The sequence below is a fragment of the Anabrus simplex genome, chromosome 8 (assembly GCF_040414725.1).
Source record: "Anabrus simplex isolate iqAnaSimp1 chromosome 8, ASM4041472v1, whole genome shotgun sequence".
Classification (NCBI taxonomy): Eukaryota; Metazoa; Arthropoda; class Insecta; order Orthoptera; family Tettigoniidae; genus Anabrus; species Anabrus simplex.
This window is the reverse complement of record NC_090272.1, coordinates 132,151,554-132,170,370: the sequence shown is the minus strand read 5'-3', so window position 1 is coordinate 132,170,370 and position 18,817 is coordinate 132,151,554. Positions and strand designations below refer to the sequence as shown.

The following is an 18,817-nucleotide window of genomic DNA, read 5'->3' as shown; positions in this document are numbered from 1 at the left end:
CGCCCTCCCTCTGGCCAGGGAGATTTGTATCGGTGATGTGATTTGCGGCGAACGTGAGGTGGGTGCGGCCTTGGTCTATAATAGAAACTGTGCCGGCATTCGCCTTACTTGTTGGTGCAGGAAACCCATCCTCAGGACAGCTGACAGTGGGGACCAGCCCCTCCGCCTCCCGAATGCAGTGCTGCAAGGCTAGCCGGAACTAGCCGCTGTTAAGTCTAAGCCTACTCTATTCGGTACCCACGTGAGATGGATAAGATAATGCATATATACAGAAAAAAAACTGTCTCAATATGAGTAAAACAATTATACACTTACCCCATTTCTGCATCACGTTTACAACAATCATGGACTCAAGCTATACGAGACGTTTCCGAGTGCTGTAACAAGGAGAACAATAACTAAACAGCTGTTTAAATACAGTAATGTAGGGTGTTTCAAAAATGCATGGCATAGTTTCCGGGTTAGATTCCTCGCATATATATGAAGTGATAAACATGTATATAAATATGGGTCCGGAAATGCGTACTTTCTTGGCCTCCACGATCACCTGACCTAAATCCTTTCGACTTTTTGTGTGGAGTTACGCAAAATCTTTCGTGAACTCCACTGCTGTAGAGGATAAAACAACACTTTACGGCATAACTGTAAGGTCTTTTCAAACAATACGCAAAACATAGGGCATATCCCAGCTATCCCAGCGTGCTCGTAACTCCATGCGACGATGAGTACAAGCCTGTAGTATGGCAGAAGGCGGGTATTTTGAAGACCTCTTGTAGGGTAATGACCGAAATACATCAGTACATGAAAACTAGCCCACAGCATCTGAGGTTCTAGCCCACGACACAGTCTAATCTCTCGAAAAGTACGAATTTCAGGACCTATGTTGATATGCACGTTTTTCTTTTATGTATGTGAATAATTTAACCCTGAAATTGTGTCATATATTTTTTTAACACCCTGTATAAGGAAGTGCCAGCATTTATGTTGAGGGAACCAGGAGATGGAATTTTATTTATTTTGACTAAGTGAATATCTACAAAATTAAATACATAATGTTAGTAAGATTGCACAAATATAAAACAAAAATATAAAACAAATGAAATACACAAGTATTCACAAACTGTAGGCTACAGAAAACAAAACGTTCAGCATAGAAGTATACTCATTTCAACTCTTTAGGCCGCAGTCTACCGAAATGTCAACTGTCTGCTACATCAGAATAACACAGCTACGTCCTGTTGATTGTGCATTCAGTGTTCAAACATATTATTGGAGATGTTACCCCAATGCGCTGTTCCGATTAATTTATCTAGGATGTCCTTGAAAAAGGTTCCAATATTTACAGAAGAGGCAGCACGCAACAAACGAAGGAAGTAAGGTCCTATAAAATAGGTCGTAAACCCAATATCTTCGGAGTTATGGTCCATTACCATTGCCATCAATGATCACGATGTTCCAATAAATTACGGAGGATTGTACAGTATGCAACAAGGGACGGAAATACATTTCTACCTAAACATTGATCGTAAACATACCAGCGTGTTGTGATATGATGGGTCACCGACCCATTTTCAGCACAGTGTTAGACGATGAAGACGGGCGTAGGGGTGTGGTAGTATCCTGGCCTGCCCGTTTACCTGACCTTAACCCTTTATATGTTCGGCTTTGGGGACATGTAAAGACCATGGTGTATGCGATCCCCATCAATGATGTGGATACACTACGAGAACACGAGATCAATGCATGCGATGCAATCCGACAACAACCAGGGATGTTCCAACGAATGCGTGAATCCTTGCGACGAAGTGTGGAAGACTGCCTTGCAATGGATGGCGGTCACATTGAGCACATGTTGTGAGGAGTAGAGCTAAGGTATGGTGATCAGTGATGGCAGTAGTAGCGGACCATAACGCCGAAGATATCGGGTTTGCGACCAATGTTTATAGGTACAGCCCTGCACGGATGCGGATATCCACGGATTTATCCACGGTAGTGTTTTGGCGGATGCAAACTGTATGGCAGTGCGGATAATTGTGCTGAACAGTTTTAAATAATGATATTTATTGATTTTCACTCAGGCATACTCTGATCCATGGCTAAATGGTTAGCGTGTTGGCCTTTGGTTACAGGGTTCCCGAGTTCGATTCACGGCAGGGTCGGGAATTTTAACTATAAATGGTTCTTTTCCCTAACACGGAGGCAGGGTGTATGTGTCGTCTTCATCATCATTTCATCCTTATCATGACGCGCAGGTTGCCTACGGGAGTCAAATCAAAAGACCTGCATCTGGCGAACCGGACTTGTCCTCGGGCACTGCCGGCACTAAAAGCCATACGCCATTTCATTATATTTAGGTATACTTGTATTTTTGCTTGTGGTTAGGCGACCCTTGACAGTGGTATGGTAGAATGGTGTTATAAGGAGCCTTGAGTTCACAAAGCCTTAAATCTGACCTAAGCCTAAGTGGCTCCGGCCAGCAGGTATGGAAAGAAGGAATAAAGGTCAATACGTCGGTAGTTGTCGCTAGAGGAAATCCTTCATAAACCTGTCATTGTAGGGGGTCTGGTGCCAGGTATCAGGCCTATTGTATTGTATTAACAGATATTAAATATTTACAATATCCGCAGATAACAACTCGCGGATCCGGGTGCGGAGCGGATACGGATACTATTTTGTATATCCAAGCAGGGCTCTATTTATAGGACCTGTTTTCCTCCGTTTGTAGCGTGCTGTCTCCGCTGTACATATTAAACCTTTTTTCATGGACACCCTGTAAAAATCAAGTGCATGTAAGTGCGATGAGGTCGTGAGTGGTGGTGATTATTGTTTTAAGAGGAAGTACAACTAGGCAACCATCCTCTATATAACACTAATCAGAGAGAAAATAATGGAAGGGGTCCGATGGTGGTGGTGATTGTTGTTTTGAGAGGAAGTACAACTAGGCAACCATCCTCTATTAAAACACTAATCAGAGGGAAAAATAGAAGGGATCCGACACTTCGAAAAATGAAGATATCAGTCAAAGAAAGACAAGAGCCATGAAGGGCGTGAAAAAGAAAGACTCCCTAGCCCTCGCAAACCTAATAGCGTCGGGGTCGGAAAAGAACAAGAGTTGACCAAGGGAGGTCGGATAGGATAGACGAAAGTGAGGAGCCTGGCACAAGTAAGTGGAAGCAATGCCAGGACTCAGCTAAGGGCTCCGTGGTCGCCAACCCACGCTCCAAAGTTCAGAGCCCCTGGGGCCCCTTTTAGTCTCCTCTTACGACAGGCAGGGGATACCGTGGGTGTTATTCTACTACCCCCACCCACAGGGGGAAGAAGGGGTCCGACACTTCGAAAAAAATGAAGATATCGGCCAAAGGAAGACAAAGGCCACGAAGGGCGTGAAAATGAAAGACTCCCTAGCCCTCGCAAACCTAATAGCGTCGGGGTCGGAAAAGAACAAGAGTTGACCAAGGGAGGTCGGATAGGATAGATGAAAGTGAGGAGCCTGGCACAAGTAAGTGGAAGCAATGCCAGGACTCAGCTAAGGGCCCCGTGGTTGCCAACCCTCGCTCCAAAGTTCAGAGCTCCTGGGGCCCCTTTCAGTCGCCTCTTACGACAGGCAGGGGATACCGTGGGTGTTATTCTACCGCCCCCACCCACAGGGGGAGTAAGTGCGATGAAACGAAAGTGATAACATGAAACTGATAAAATTGTGGCGATAGCAAACTGTAAAATAATAATAATAATAATAATAATAATAATAATAATAATAATAATAATAATAATAATAATAATAATAATAATAATAATAATAATAATGTCATTATATTTATAATATAGGGGACATATAATATTTTTCCCCTTTTTTTGCTATTTGCTTTACGTCTCACTGACACAGATAGGTCTTATGGCGACGATGGGACAGGAAAATGGCCTAGGAATTGGAAGGAAGCGGCCGTGACCTTAATTAAGGTACCGCCCCTGGTGTGAAAATGGGAAACCTCGGAAAACCATCTTCAGGGCTGCCGCCAGTGAGGCTCGAATCCACTATATCCCGATACTAGATTCTAGTCGCACTTAAGCGACTGCAGCTATCGAGCTCAGTTTTTCCCATTATCGTAGCGTACTGAGATTACTAGCTAAAAGGTGCCGGTAACCTTGAAAGTTGTCCATTTTAAAGTGAGGCCTAATTTTAAATACTAATGCGACTGACATCTACAATAAAAAAACTTCATAAATTTCACAGACAGCAGTAAAATATTGTATTTACCATGCTTGGTGTACGTTTGACTGAAATCAAACCAATGGCCAAGACACAGAGAGAGACACATAGTCTTCAGGACCATTATCGACAGAAAAAAACCAAAGAACCAGAATATCAAACTTCGATGAATCATATAGCACCAACAACAGAACCTTCGGTGGGTGGCCGTGGTAGAATGAAACCCACGGTATCTCCTGCCTATCGTAAGAGGTGACTAAAAGGGCTCCAGGCTCTTACCTTGGGAGCGTGTGTTGACGATCACTGGGCCCTTAGCTGAGTCCTCGTATTGCTTCCACTTACTTGTACCAGCCTTCTGACTTTTATCTATCATATCCGACCTCCCTTAGTCAACTCTTGTTCTTTTCCGACCCCGACGGTATTAGAGCATTCGAAGCCTAGGGAGTCTTTCTTTTCACGCCTTCGTGGCCCTTGTCTTTCTTTGGCCGATACCTTCAGTGTAACCATCTGGTAAGTATCTAATAAGAAGTTTCACATGCACTGAGAAATGTTTCTGACCGAGCAAGTTTGCCATGCGATTAGGGGCGCGCAGCTGTGAACTTGCATTCAGGAAATAGCGGGTTCGAAGGCCACTGTCGGCAGCCCCGAATATGGCTTTCCGTGGTTTCCCATTTTCGCACCAGGTGAATGCTGGGACTGTACCTTATTTAAGTCCATGGCCGCTTCCTTCCCATTTCTACCCCTTTCATATTATATTGTCGTCATAAGCCCCATCTGTGTCGGTGAGACGTAAAGCCAATTGTAAAAAAAAAAAAAAAAAAAAAAAAAAAGTTTCTGATGGTATGTTTTCACGTCGGTAGAACCTGAGTGCGGTAAATAAGTACAGTCTCGTGGAACTCCACAAGCCACATTATTTTCAAATTCGCAAATATATGGAATTCGAGATATTATGGAATAAAATAATATTGTTAATGATATTAGTACACCTGTTGCGATTCTGAACCTTTAATCACAGACTGTAATTAGGATAATAGAATACAATGTTGACGAGAGTTTAATGAACGACCAAATATTACACCAGGCAAATTGTGTAGATAACTCTGTCAACATGGAATGTATGATCGTGACAATCCCCTCTCATTACAATATTTCTTGTTTTTGTGATTTTGTTGCACAAACGCCAGAACGTTTCTTTAATGGTCCAGCCCCTATTCCAGAAAGTCATCTTAACCTCGTGTTGAAAGGGGCTTCAGCGCATTCCTACCACAGTGTCGTTCACATTTCCTACTGAATTGCCAAGACAATTCATCTGTGTTGTATACATTGTTGAATCGTTGCCAGTATCATTCTTATCCAAACAGCTAGTGTTCATCTTTGCAATGAGACACAAAAATATAACCAGGCTTACATTGCTTCAATGTTTGTTCTCTCCCCTCAGTTTCTCTACCGAGCGTGTTCTGGGACATTCTAGGCTGTGACATACTTCCAAAGCGATCAAATGTTTTTGCTTTATGTTACAGCAAAGTCATCTCCGTACGGGTCCTTGGAATGGTAGAAGGTGAAGACTTCCACTATCCGTAACCTCGGCACTTGATGGGGTAGAGTGGTTAGCTCTACGCCCACCTCCTTTGCCCCCAGGAATAAATCTGGTACTCATTTTTGGCATAGGCTGAGTGAACTCCAGGCCAATGTGCACCTCCAGAAATGGAAATCCAATTTATTACATTTTTCGACGTCCTGGCGGGGATTCAAACCCACGTCCCTTCGGGTGAACCGAGCATACCTTTACCATCTCGGTCAAGCAGCCCCTGTTACGAGTATATTACAGGACCGTCTTTGTCTTGTAATTAGTTAATGAAGACAAAGTTCATTGCAAATATTTATGCATTGGACCATCGGAGGAGTGTTCGATGATTCGATTTATAGAGAATTTGCGTGGATCATTGGCAGAGTTACTTTTCTAAACATTTTTAATACAGTCTACTTTACGTCGCACCGACACAGACAGATCTTATGGTGACAATGTGTTAGAAAAAGGATGGGAGACGGAAAGAAGAGACCGTGGCCTTAATTAAGATACAGCCCGGCATTTGCCTGGTGTGAAAATGGGAAACCACGGAAAACCATATTTAGAGTGCCGACAGTGGGGTTCGAATCCACTATCTCCCGAATGCAAGCTGATAGCTACGTGACCCAAACCGCACTGCCACTTGCTCGGTCGTTGGCAGAGTGTCGGTAGTGCCAGATTTATGCATGGCCCCGATTGGGAGGGAGGAGGGGGGGAAACGTAATAATATTTTTTTATTATTGTTCTATGAAGGAATGCGATTTTAATGTAATTTATTCACTTTAAATTGAAATTAAGATTACTACAATTTATGAAATAAATAATAAAAGCAGTTATCGCTGAGCCTTCGTGACTCAGGCGGCAACATGCCAGCGCCTCATCGCCGGGTTCCGTGGTTCAAATCCCTGTCACTCCATGTGAGATTTGTGCTAGGCAAAGCGGAAGCAGGACAGGTTTATCTCCGGTTACTTCGATTTTCTGTCATCTTCCATTCCAGTAACACTCTCCAATATCATTTCATCTGTTGGTCATTAATCATTGCCCCAGAGGAGTGCGACAGGTTTCGGCAGTCGGCACACTTCCTATCCCCCCCCCCCCCCCCCGGTCGAATGACAGGAAACAGGCTGTGGATTTAGTTTTTCAGTTATCACTATCGTATTATTAAAAAGTTTCATATATTTTAAAATTACAATTTTAAACACCGTTAAACAGAGTTGTTCATTGATTCATTGACTTGCAGTGTGTATCCCCTCCAGAACTCATCAACTTGACGTACTTCGCGTCCATCATTGATTTTCAAGTGACAATAGATTTCTCCTTCTTCAATTACGCCAATTGTCAAAGCATGGCGGTGTTCATGTTTTTTACTGTCCCGATTTTCTTTCTCCAAATCTGGCGGTCTGTCGCTACAAGTGTAGCCTCCTGGAAAGGTTTTCCTGCCAAAGCCTGCAGCTGGTCTACCCATTTGCCTGTGTGCGTTCCTCGCAGTGTCTTCCATTAATCTTTCCATAGATGTACACGTACTATCCTACGCTGCTTAAACGTAGATCCTAGACGTATTTCCCAGTTGAGTTAATTAAATGTTCAAAATTATTAATTAATGGGTTTAAGTAGACGAAATTATTTCATTATTATTATTATTATTATTATTATTATTATTATTATTATTATTATTATTATTATTATTATTATTATTATTATTATTATTATTATTATTAAGACGAGTCATTAGAGACCACAATAAGTAACATTTACACATTTTTAGAAGCCTTCTTTGCAGCCCGGTATCGTTGAATTCTCTCTTTGGCAGCCTGTCTCCTTTCTGCCGTCCACCCGCTATTCTGCTGTTCTTTATCACGAAAGCCCTTGAGTTAATGATCTGGTGGCGTGCCAGATGCGACCGTGCCGCATGCGACCCGTGCCACTAGCGACCGCATAATCTGTAACCGTGCCGGATGCGACCGGCGTTGACAAGCAAATTGTCATTTGATAAGTTGTGTCATCACCCAAGATAAGGTAAGCTAAACGAAGTGCAATGCCATTTCAATAAGCAGCTACTGCCCCTACTTTACATAACACTTCTGGGGGAAACTCGTTTTACAACACGAAACATGATGATGCGTTTATGTCTTTTCCTACCGGGCGAGTTGGCCATGCGGTTAGAGGCGCGCGGCCCTGCGCTTGCATCCGCGAGATAGTGGGTTCAAATCCCACTGTCCGCAGCCCTGAAGATGGTTTTACATGCTTTCCCATTTTTACACCAGGCAAATGCTGGGGCTGCACTTTAATTAAGGCCAGGGCCGCTTCCTTCCCATTCCTAGCCCTTTCCTATCCCATCGTCGCCTTAAGACCTGTCTGTCGGTGCAACGTAATGCCACTAGCAATAAAAAAGATCCTAATTCTCTGAAATTTATTTACGACTTAAGCCTACTTACTTATCGTGTCCTATCAGTACCAGGAGTGTCCGAGGACGTGTTCGGCTTGCCTGGTGGAGGTCTTTCTACCTAACTCCCTTGGGCGGCCTGCGCGTCTGGATGTGGGATTATGATAATGAAGTAGGGAGGGATGAAACCCGGTTTCGGCACGTAGCCTACTCCTCTCGATTAATACCAAGGAGTCTGCTCAATGCTTTACGTCGCCATCCGACGGCCGAATCACTATCAATAGCATCATATCCCTTCACTCCTTTTGAACACTGCGAAAGGGTTTGGATTTGAATCCAGGCTTTTGGCATCCAATCTAGTGATTAGAAACTGTCTACCACCAACTTTCCTACCCTGCCGGCCAACATTCTGATGGTGAATTTTTTTTCATCCAGGCTAAGTGGTCAGACGGTTGAGATGGTGGTCTTCCGACTCCAACATGGCAGGTTCGAACCTGGCTCAGTCCGGTGGTATTTGAACGTGCTCAAATACGTCAGCTTTGTGTCGCTGGATTTACTGTTACGTAAAATAAGTCCTGCGGGACTAACTCCGACACCTCGGCGTCTCCTTAAACCATAAAAGTAGTTACTGAGACGTAAAGCCAGCAACATTATTATATTTTTCTTTCGACCAACGGCACTGGAACCTGCTAACAACGGTGTCAGACCTTTATTTTAGAAAAGACCAAGTTAGATACTTATAAGCAATCTGCCACTTGGTGACAGCCCTTAATGCAGATTAATTATAAGTGATTGATGGGTCGCATGCGGGACGATGCTTATCCGCTGGGTCGCTATTGGCACGATAATGGCCGGGTCGCATCCGGCACGGTCGCATCTGACACGTAACCAATGATCTGGTGTCGGTACTTGGTTCTGTTAGTAATGTCTTCACGATTTAGTCCAATTTTTTTTAATACCCTTCCTGACCTCCCTCAACCACTTATCACATGTGTTAGGTCTATCGAGTATGGTCAACCGCTTGTCTTTCATTCTAAATAGGTGGCCATATGACTTGAGTCGCGGTTTCTTGATGGGTTCCATCAGTCGTTCGGTTTTCTGATAAAATTCCTCTCCTCCTCGCAACCTGTATTGTCCAGCCACAGTCTTACGAAGGATCTTCCTCTCAAACCCCTCAGCTTCTCTCAGACCAGCCTTTCCAGTAATTCGGAGGCATTCACTTCCTTAGAAACATTCGGGTACAATCACCGTGTTGTAATATCTGAGTTTGGCTTGCATTGAAATTGCCCTTTCCTTGTAGCCTACAGGTCGTGTGTTCTGCGAAACGCTGCGCTATCTCGCCTACTGTTGTTAGCTTCTCTTTCATTAGATCCCATCTGCACAATCTCACCGAGATATTTGAAACTGTTAACTCTTTCAATCTTACCATACCTTGTCTTTAGTTGTTGGGGAGATGTGGGGATATTAGTCAAGTACTTGCTTTTTGAAAGGAGATCGAAGTCCAGCCTTTTCAGCTTGTTTCAAAATATTTATCTGTTCTACAGCTTATTCTGTGTTTCTAGAAAGAATCACTGAATCATCAGCAAAAGCTAGACAGTTGATCTTGACACCGTTCTTTGAACCTCCAATGTATACTTCGTTCAGTAGATCTTTCTTGTTAAGTTATTTTTCCCATTCACAGATAACCTTCTCCAACACGCAATTAAAGAGTCACTGATAGTCCATCGCCATGCCTTATTCCTGGTTTTATTTCAAACTTCTTGGAAAATTCCTTTAGAGCGGGTGACAATTAGGGCCTGCTTGATGATGATAATAATAATAACAATAATAATAATACAAAATGTATAAAATATAACATATATATTTTTGTTGTTTTTATTTTTATTATTAGTATTAGTATTATTATTATGTGCCTGTAATGTTATATGTAATGTTATAGGTTTTAAGTCTCACCAAATACTTTTACAGTTTTCAGAGACGCCGAGGTAGCGGAATTTTGTCCCACAGTAGTTCTTTTACGTGCCAGTAAATCTACTGACACGAGGCTTGGCGTATTTGAGCACTTTCGAATACATCGCAGTAAGCCTGGATCGAACACTCCAACTTGAGCTAATCAGAAGGCCAGCGCTCTTCCGTCTGAGATACTCATTCAGGCATAACAATAATATTTTTGTATTGTTATTATTATTATTATTATTATTATCACTACAACTGAAGTAAAAAAAACCTTTCTTTTAACAATTCGTTTCATAATCTAACCTTACAAGTACTGATTTTGTAGATGAGTAGCCTAATCAACTACCCTCAAACATCGAGTTTTATTGCTATCATGGTTTCCCTCTGTGGTGTATTTGCCATCCTGGGAGGCCCCGGTTCGATTCCTAGCTCTGCCACGAAATTCGAAAAGTGGCACGAGGGCTGGAACGGGGTCCACTCAGCCTCGGGAGGTCAACTGAGTAAGAAGGGAAGGGAGTGTTCGATTCCCACCTCAGCTATCTTCGAAGTAGTTTCTCATGGTTTCCTACTTCTTCTCCAGGCAAATGCTGGAATGGTACCTAACTTTAGGCTACGGCCGTTTCCTTCCCTCTTCCTTGCCTATTGCCCCTGTTCAGCATAGCAGGTAAGGCCAACTGGGCGAAGTACTGGTTCTCCTTCCCAGTTGTATCCCCGACCAAATGTCTCACGCTACAAGACACTGCCCTTGAGGCGATATAGGTGAGATTCGCTGAGTCCGAGGGACGGTAAACGCTTCGCCACTGGTGAGCCTATACTCGAAATAATAATGTTATTGGCTTTACGCCCCACTAACTACTTTTACCGTTTTCGGAGAACCTGATGTGCCGGAATTTAGTCCCTCAGGAGTTCTTTTACGTGCCAGTAAATCTACCGACACGAGGCTGACGTATTTGAACACCTTGAATACCACCGGACTGAGCCAGCGCCTCAACCGTCTGAGCCACCCGCTACCACTGATTATGAAATGGAGTATCATGATAAAGTAGGCCTAAACTCGTTTCCTCGTACTGAATTGGTGTAGCTCTTCTGAAGCACATCCCCAGTGGAGTAGAGCTGCATGTATCTGTTTAAACCACATACCAGCCCTCCTGCTAATCATAAACATTTGGATTAACGGGGAGTGAACCCGGGCTCACGAGGACGGCAGCTAATAGGGCCAATCGTAACGCTACGGAGGTGGATAATGCCACATTTTTCTCCATGTCAAAAATAGGCCATCTCAGCTGGGATCAAAGATGGAAACGTGGGATCATGAATTGGTCACGTTACCTCTGGTCCACCGAGACAGCTTGAAGTAAGTGAATGGCGTTGAAAGAGAAGTAGTCTATGTTACGGAAATATTCCAGCTCTAAGAACTACAGTGTTCTGGAGTTCCCCATCTACGTTCTATGGCACTTTCCCCCATTATTATCATCTATCGTGTCTGACTCGTTGGCTGAATGGTCAGCGTACTGGCCTTCGGTTCAGAGGGTCCCGGGTTCGATTCCCGGCCGGGTCGGGGATTTTAACCTTCATTAGTTAATTCCAATGGCTCGGGGGCTGGATGTTTGTGCTGTCCCCAACATCCCTGCAACTCACACACCACACATAACACTATCCTCCACCACAATAACACGCAATTACGTACACATGGGAGATGCCGCCCACCCTCATTGGAGGGGCTGCCTAACAAGGGCTGCACTTGGCTAAAAATAGCCACACGAAATTAATTAAAATAGTCCATCGTGTATCATAATCAGTTTCATAGAAATGCAGATTCATGTGCGATCGTTTAGCTCCCAGATTTGCATATAACACAATCAGTCAACACAGTTCTTATAGCTTGCAAGTTCCATAAATGTCATTACATTTAAGTGGTGGCTGATGAAATCTAAAAGACAGAGAGAGAGGAAGTGTCGGTATATTTACCACTTCTTAAACACTCCTGTCTACTTTGAACCTCTCTTCAGCGACCCACAAGCAGTGAGGGTGGGGAGTAGTGACCGCGAGACTCGAATTCAGTCGCACATTTGTTCAACTCACTAGAGATAGGTTCCTTGTTTTCTTATGTCCTATTTGTCCTCATCCAGTTAACTCTTGTTTTTCTCTCGCTCTTTTCAAACTGTTTTACATTGCACCGACACAGTTATGCCTTTTGGCGACAATGGGATAGGAAGGGGCTAGGAGTGGGAAGAAAGCGGCCAAGGCCTTAAGCAAGGTAAAGCCCAGCATTTGCTTGGTGTGAAAATGGAGAACCACGGAAAACCATCTTCAGGGCTACCGACATTGGGGTTTGAACCCACTATACCCCGAATGCAAACGCACAGCTTCTCGTCCCTAACCGCATGTCAAACTCACTCGGTCAGTGAATAAGAAAATTGTGGCGCGAAGAAATGCGAAAAAAATCTTTCTTTCGTAAAATGTCTCGACTTATGGACAATAAATGGCTTCAAAATTATCGAAAACGAATTCGAAAGGATAGAGCGGCTTGTTAGAATTCCAAAAGGTCCAAAATCATCAACGTCGATTGGTCCAAAGGCTTATCTGAGGAAGCTCAAATTTAAGACAGCTTCGCACCGTGAGGCGATGTCTGTGCTACTCTAACCACAGCCGAGCACATCTGCAGTACCAGTGGTGGAAAACATATTGAAACTCGTGGTCTTCAAGATGTGTAATTTTTTTTAATGTCAGCAAAAGTGTTCAAACCCATACTAGCTGGGTACTTTGTTTAGACAATACGTATCACGCAGTACGTATTTTGGGTCAAAAGATGCGGCCGTGAACTTGACACAGCCTGGTTCTAACCTCTAAATGCTTGTCCACTTCTATTAGGGCTTCTCTTGTATTGCCATCTGCGAACTACACTACAGTCTCAGTAATCCAGCCCTCCGGGGACTGCAGGGGTGTCGGGTTACTGGAAAAGAAAAATGAAATAGCGTATGGCTTTTAGTGCTGGGAGTGTCCGAGGACAGTTCGACTCGCCAGATGCAGGTCTTTTGATTTGACTCCCGTAGGCGACCTGCGTGTCGTGATGAGGAAGAAGTGATGATGAAGACGGCACATACACCCAGCGCCCGTGACAGCGAATTTAACCAATTAAGGTTAAAATTCCCTACTCTGCCGGGAATCGAACTCGGGACCCCTGTGACAAAAGCCAGCACGCTAACCATATAGCCATGGAGCCGGACGGGTTACTGGAAAAGCCGGATTACTAGGATTTGTGGAATGCATGGGATATAACTTCTGATTTTATAGAAAAAATACACCGTGCATATCCCTGGCGAAACCCTGGATAGCGTGCTTCATCAACTTATGGGTTATCCCCCGTTTACATAGTCTGTTTCACTTGATCCATACGAAGAAGATTTTACAAAAAGTCTCGTAGATATCGTGCAATGCTACACGTCCGAAACTATATTCGTTCACTAAATTACTCGGTTTCTCACGTGGCACAGTGCGTCGACCAATGAACAAAATTTTTAAAAATAACAATTGTATTTTAAGTGTGCGTAGCACGAAATGAATTACAATTGATTGGTAAGAAAACCCACGTCGCAAACCGATGAAACTCCCATGGACAACAGAGGGAGCTCTCGAAATGACACTATTCGACCAACCTGAGTAGTTAACTCCCCAATTGCTACACAACTCGTCTAGCATGTGCATGAGACCACAGTGAAGACTGAGGCTTCTTGTTACTAGTGGACAGTTTCTGAGTTTCTGCACAGGTACGTGCTTTCCTTTACGACGAACGTTTGGTAAATATGTTTTCTTTGGTGTATCAGCGATATCTTTAACAAAATATGTCTCGAGATCTCTGCAGTAATATCTGTCTCTAACATTTCTCTTTACGTGTTTCAATACTTTGTGTGTAATTGTCCGCAAGATTGACTTTTATGACATATTTTTCAGGGGAATGCATCATGAAACACCAATACATTTTTGAAAGGTGGATGTCAACGACCGATGCTAGTCGAAAGAAGGCGGAAATTCTGAAGGCTATTAGTAATGCTTATAAACTTGAAAACTGCACAGAAGTTCATATATTACAGTTTACGTAAATTTAGTGAATTACTGCACGTGACTTTGAGAAAAAATGGCGGATGTCTCACAGAGTTCGGTCGGTATTTCTAGCTAAACATACAGAGTGGCTCGATCGCCCGTGTACGCTCGCGGACTAAGTAACAACATTGATAACTGCTCACTGCCAGAGTAAAATGAAGACCAATGGAGCTTACTCTGTTCGCGGTAGGCCCTGTGAACAGTTCGAGGACTGTTCGCTAAAAACAAAGGAAAGGCGTGTAGAACCTCTTTTAGCGACTAACTCTGCACAGGACCTTTCCTTTGCTGCTAAACAGGCAGCAGCGAAAGAAAACACAGTCGAAATGCCTATCCGTTACTCCAGCCTTATCCTTATTTGTAGATCTCGATCTTTCCGGAAGCAATACACCACTTTGAGGTCGGTCGTCAACAGCATTCATGCAGACTGTTTCCCTAGCATATACAGTGCAAGGCAAGCAAGGAAAGAACTTTTTCCCCAAAATATTTCAGTCACCCAGACATCTTCACAGGCAGACCTACAAGAACTTATGTATAAAACTACTGAAAGCATTTACAAATCGTTGAATGCAGAACAGAATGTAACAGCCAAACTGATCTGTAAATGTGGATTTCACGACAGTGGAGGTCACAGTAATCACAAACAGAAATTCAATGATTCGGATGTGGAATATACGTATGAATACATGTTTTTGATTGCCTTAGTCAGTATTCAATTGATTAGTGTAATATCGGTAACAGTTCTATAGTGCAACGATCGTCCAGGATCAAAATCGTACTGTAGATCTATTAGATTCATGATCCTTGAAAGAATCGCCGGAGTTGGTTTTACGAGAAGAATCTGATACTAAGACTCGTACAGAGAATCTTGTGAACTGTACCTTGGTCCTTGGTGATTGTAAGTTAGATGTCACCTTTCATTTGCATTTAATTATGGTAGATGGCAGCGTGTGTAACATTCTAAGTGGAACCAACGCAATCTCAAATTGTTTTATTTGTGGTTCGAAACCAACGGAAATGAATTCTACTAAACCTTGTGGTAAGCTTGCAAACAAAGCTCTCTTTACATTCGGTCTATCTCCCATCCATGCCTTTATAAGAACATTAGGATGTTTATTATATACTGCGTATCGTCTACCCAAATCCTGTCAGGTTAGGGGTCCAGAAATAAAGTATTGTTTGAGAAAGAAAGAGAGATAATCCAAACTGCGTTTAAAGAGAAAATGAGCCTCATTGTCGATAAACCCAAACAAGGCTTACAAAGCTTTGGGTCCTCCAACGACGGTAATACGGCCAGAAGGTTCTTCGCTGATGCTAAGAAGGCTTCTGAAATATCAGAAACACTTATTAGGAACTATATGTGATTCTACGATTAGTTGCAAGTGGAAGAGTCATTGATGTAGACAGGCTTACAAGTCTTATTTGGGATATCAAAGACTTGTACCTAAGGTCATACAAGTGGTATTACATGCCAAGCAGTTTGCACAGATTGCTAGTCCTTGAAGTTCATATATTACAGTCTTGGGCCTACGTACGCATAGAAAAGGACGATAGATACAGAACCGAACATTTATTTTAGAAATGATGCTGGCCAGCTCCATGCCTCTATAGTCAACTATGATTTCGTAGACTGTGATGGTGAAGACTGATAGGAGGAAAATCTAGATATGTTGAAGTCATATAATTCATTAATTTTCACTGTATTTTCAGTCTTATTACTTTAGTTTACAAGTGCCTTGTAAAGTTTGATACGGGACTCTCGGACGAGATGGTATTTTTCTATATATTTACAGTTGTAAAGCTCAACGTCGGTAAACATGTTTGTTTAAGTCTAATTGGCGAGTGAGCACCTTCACAGACAATAAACACGTAAAGAGAAATATTTTTGTGTCTACTACTTCCATATGATCCCCGCATTGTACATCGTCCAAGATTCTTTTCACTTAACGATAATATTTCGTATTTGCGTTTCTCCGAGTTCAACATTGTTCAGCTGATCTTAACCCACACACGAAAGTATGCGGCTGGGCAAGAAACAAAAAACCGTAGTATACACTACGTCTCGTAACTGTAATCCTAGTAAATGGGAACACAGAAGATAGTGGATGGTTTTAAAGACCGAATTACAAAGAGCCACTATTCAAATGGAGATGAGAAGTAAGAGAAACTGTGAGAAAATGCTATGTTTTCCTAAACTTTGCTCTAATTTCTCAGAAGTGCACCGCGCAACTGTTCAAATACTGATGAAATGTTTGAAATCAATTGGCCTTTGCTGTATTGTTGAAATTAGGTACTCTTAGCCGTCTCCTGATGCACTACTGTACTACATTCTGATAATAAGTTGACGTCACTATTTTTGCTCAATGTCAGATGTTACATTTTTTCATGGTGAAACGGAGAATACACGATAACAAGGTCATCGAACTGATCAAAGCATGGGGAAATATAAATGAAAAGTAAATATCAAGAGAAGTGAATGGAAGAGAATGACAAAACAGTAAGAAACAGCAGGGAGACTAAGAGAGAAATAAGTGTAAAACGGTAGTGAGTGGGAGGAAGAAAACCAGAAATAAGGTTAAAGGACAAGAGCAAAGAAGAGAACAGATGAATAATTAAGTAATGGGTGCAAATAAATAATGAATATACAACACCTTAAGCGATCAGGCGGGAAAGAATGGCCGGATGACTGGACGTACCGGACTAACAGGCGGATTATGGAGATAGTATTGAACTCCGTCTTGGGCAAATATCTCCTCTCTGTGTCATTCGACATCGTCCACTCAGTCTTCTGCTGGAGGATCACCATTTCCTGATCTGTTTTGGTCACCTTTCTTTGGCTGTACACTGTGCGTGACCATACCACTGCAGTGATCTCCTTTAGATGCGCTCCGACACATTTTTGTGTACAGTATATTCATTCCTCGTAGAATGACTTCATTCCTAACTTGCAGAAGTCGGGAGATACCCATACTTCTTTTCTCAGAACATTCATTTCCATTACCATTAGGCATTATTTCAGACTGAGAAGAGTGACTACGATAATAATGAATAATGAATGGCGATGTTGCTTTTACGACCCATTAACTACTACTTACTGTTTATTGAAACGCCGAGATACCGGATCCTAAACATCGTCATGGATCTGATGGTTATGAAATAAAATCATATATTCTGCCTTGGACATATTAGGCGTGAGGCCAATTTCTTCATGCACTTCAAATTACTTTCTAATCGTACTGTGTACCATACCGACCCAGCGCAAAGATAGATAGATAGATAGATAGATAGATAGATAGATAGATAGATAGATAGATAGATATGATTTATTTTAACTGGCAAAGTTAGGGACACATATGTCTTACACTTAACCAGTGAATACAAAAATCACATAAAATACGTACATACATACATTATCAATATAGACTGTTATGCCTTTCAGAGTTCAGTCTGCAAGCCTCTGAGAATTTACTAAACGTCGCCACAATCCTCGATTTGCAACTAGTGTTGTGGCCTCATTTAGTTCTATACCTCTTATCTTTAAATCGTTAGAAACCGAGTCTAACCATCGTCGTCTTGGTCTCCCTCTACTTCTCTTACCCTCCATAGCAGAGTCCATTATTCTCCTAGGTAACCTATCCTCTCCTCCATTCGCCTCACAAGACCCCACCACCGAAGCCGGTTTATGCGTACAGCTTCATCCATCGAGTTCATTCCTAAATTAGCCTTTATCTCCTCATTCCGAGTACCCTCCTGCCATTGTTCTCACCTGTTTGTACCAGCAATCATTCTTGCTACTTTCATGTCTGTTACTTCTAACTTATGAATAAGATATCCTGAGTCCACCCAGCTTTCGCTCCCGTAAAGCAAAGTTGGTCTGAAAACAGACCGATGTAAAGATAGTTTCGTCTGGGAGCTGACTTCCTTCTTACAGAATACTGGTGATCGCAACTGCGAGCTCACTGAATTAGCTTTACTACACCTTGATTCAATCTCACTTACTATATTACCATCCTGGGAGAACACACAACCTAAATACTTGAAATTATCGACCGGTTCTAGCTTTGTATCACCAATCTGACATTCAATTCTGTTGAATTTCTTACCTACTGACATCAATTTAGTCTTCGAGAAGCTAATTTTCATACCATACTCATTGCACCTATTTTCAAGTTCCAAGATATTAGACTGCAGGCTTTCTGCACAGTCTGCCATTAAGACCAAGTCGTCAGCATAGGCCAAACTGCTTACTACATTTCCACCCAACTGAATCCCTCCCTGCCATTTTATACCTTTCAGCAGATGATCCATGTAAATTACGAACAGCAAAGGTGAAAGATTACAGCCTTGTCTAACCCTTGTAAGTACCCAGAACCAAGAACTCATTCTACCATCAATTCTCACTGAAGCCCAATTGTCAACATAAATACCATTGATTGATTTTAATAATCTACCTTTAATTCCATAGTCCCCCAGTATAGTGAACATCTTTTCCCTCGGTACCCTGTTATATGCTTTCTCTAGATCTACGAAACATAAACACAACTGCCTATTCCTCTCTTAGCATTTTTCTATTACCTGGCGCATACTGAAAATCTGTTCCTGACAG

The 18,817-nt window shown here is 42.5% G+C and overlaps 1 protein-coding gene across 2 annotated transcripts in view; it reads right to left on the bottom strand.

The window, feature by feature from the left end:
• Positions 1-18,817, bottom strand: part of LOC136879204 (glutathione S-transferase D7) — a 310,220-nt gene that overhangs the window by 261,516 nt on the left and 29,887 nt on the right. Inside the window, exon 2 of one of the 2 annotated variants that reach the window (XM_067152999.2) lies at positions 316-377. The exons of the other annotated variant lie outside the window; for it this stretch is intronic. The gene's annotated coding sequence lies outside the window, so the exon portion shown is untranslated. The remainder of the gene's footprint in view (positions 1-315; positions 378-18,817) is intronic. 2 annotated transcript variants of the gene reach the window in all.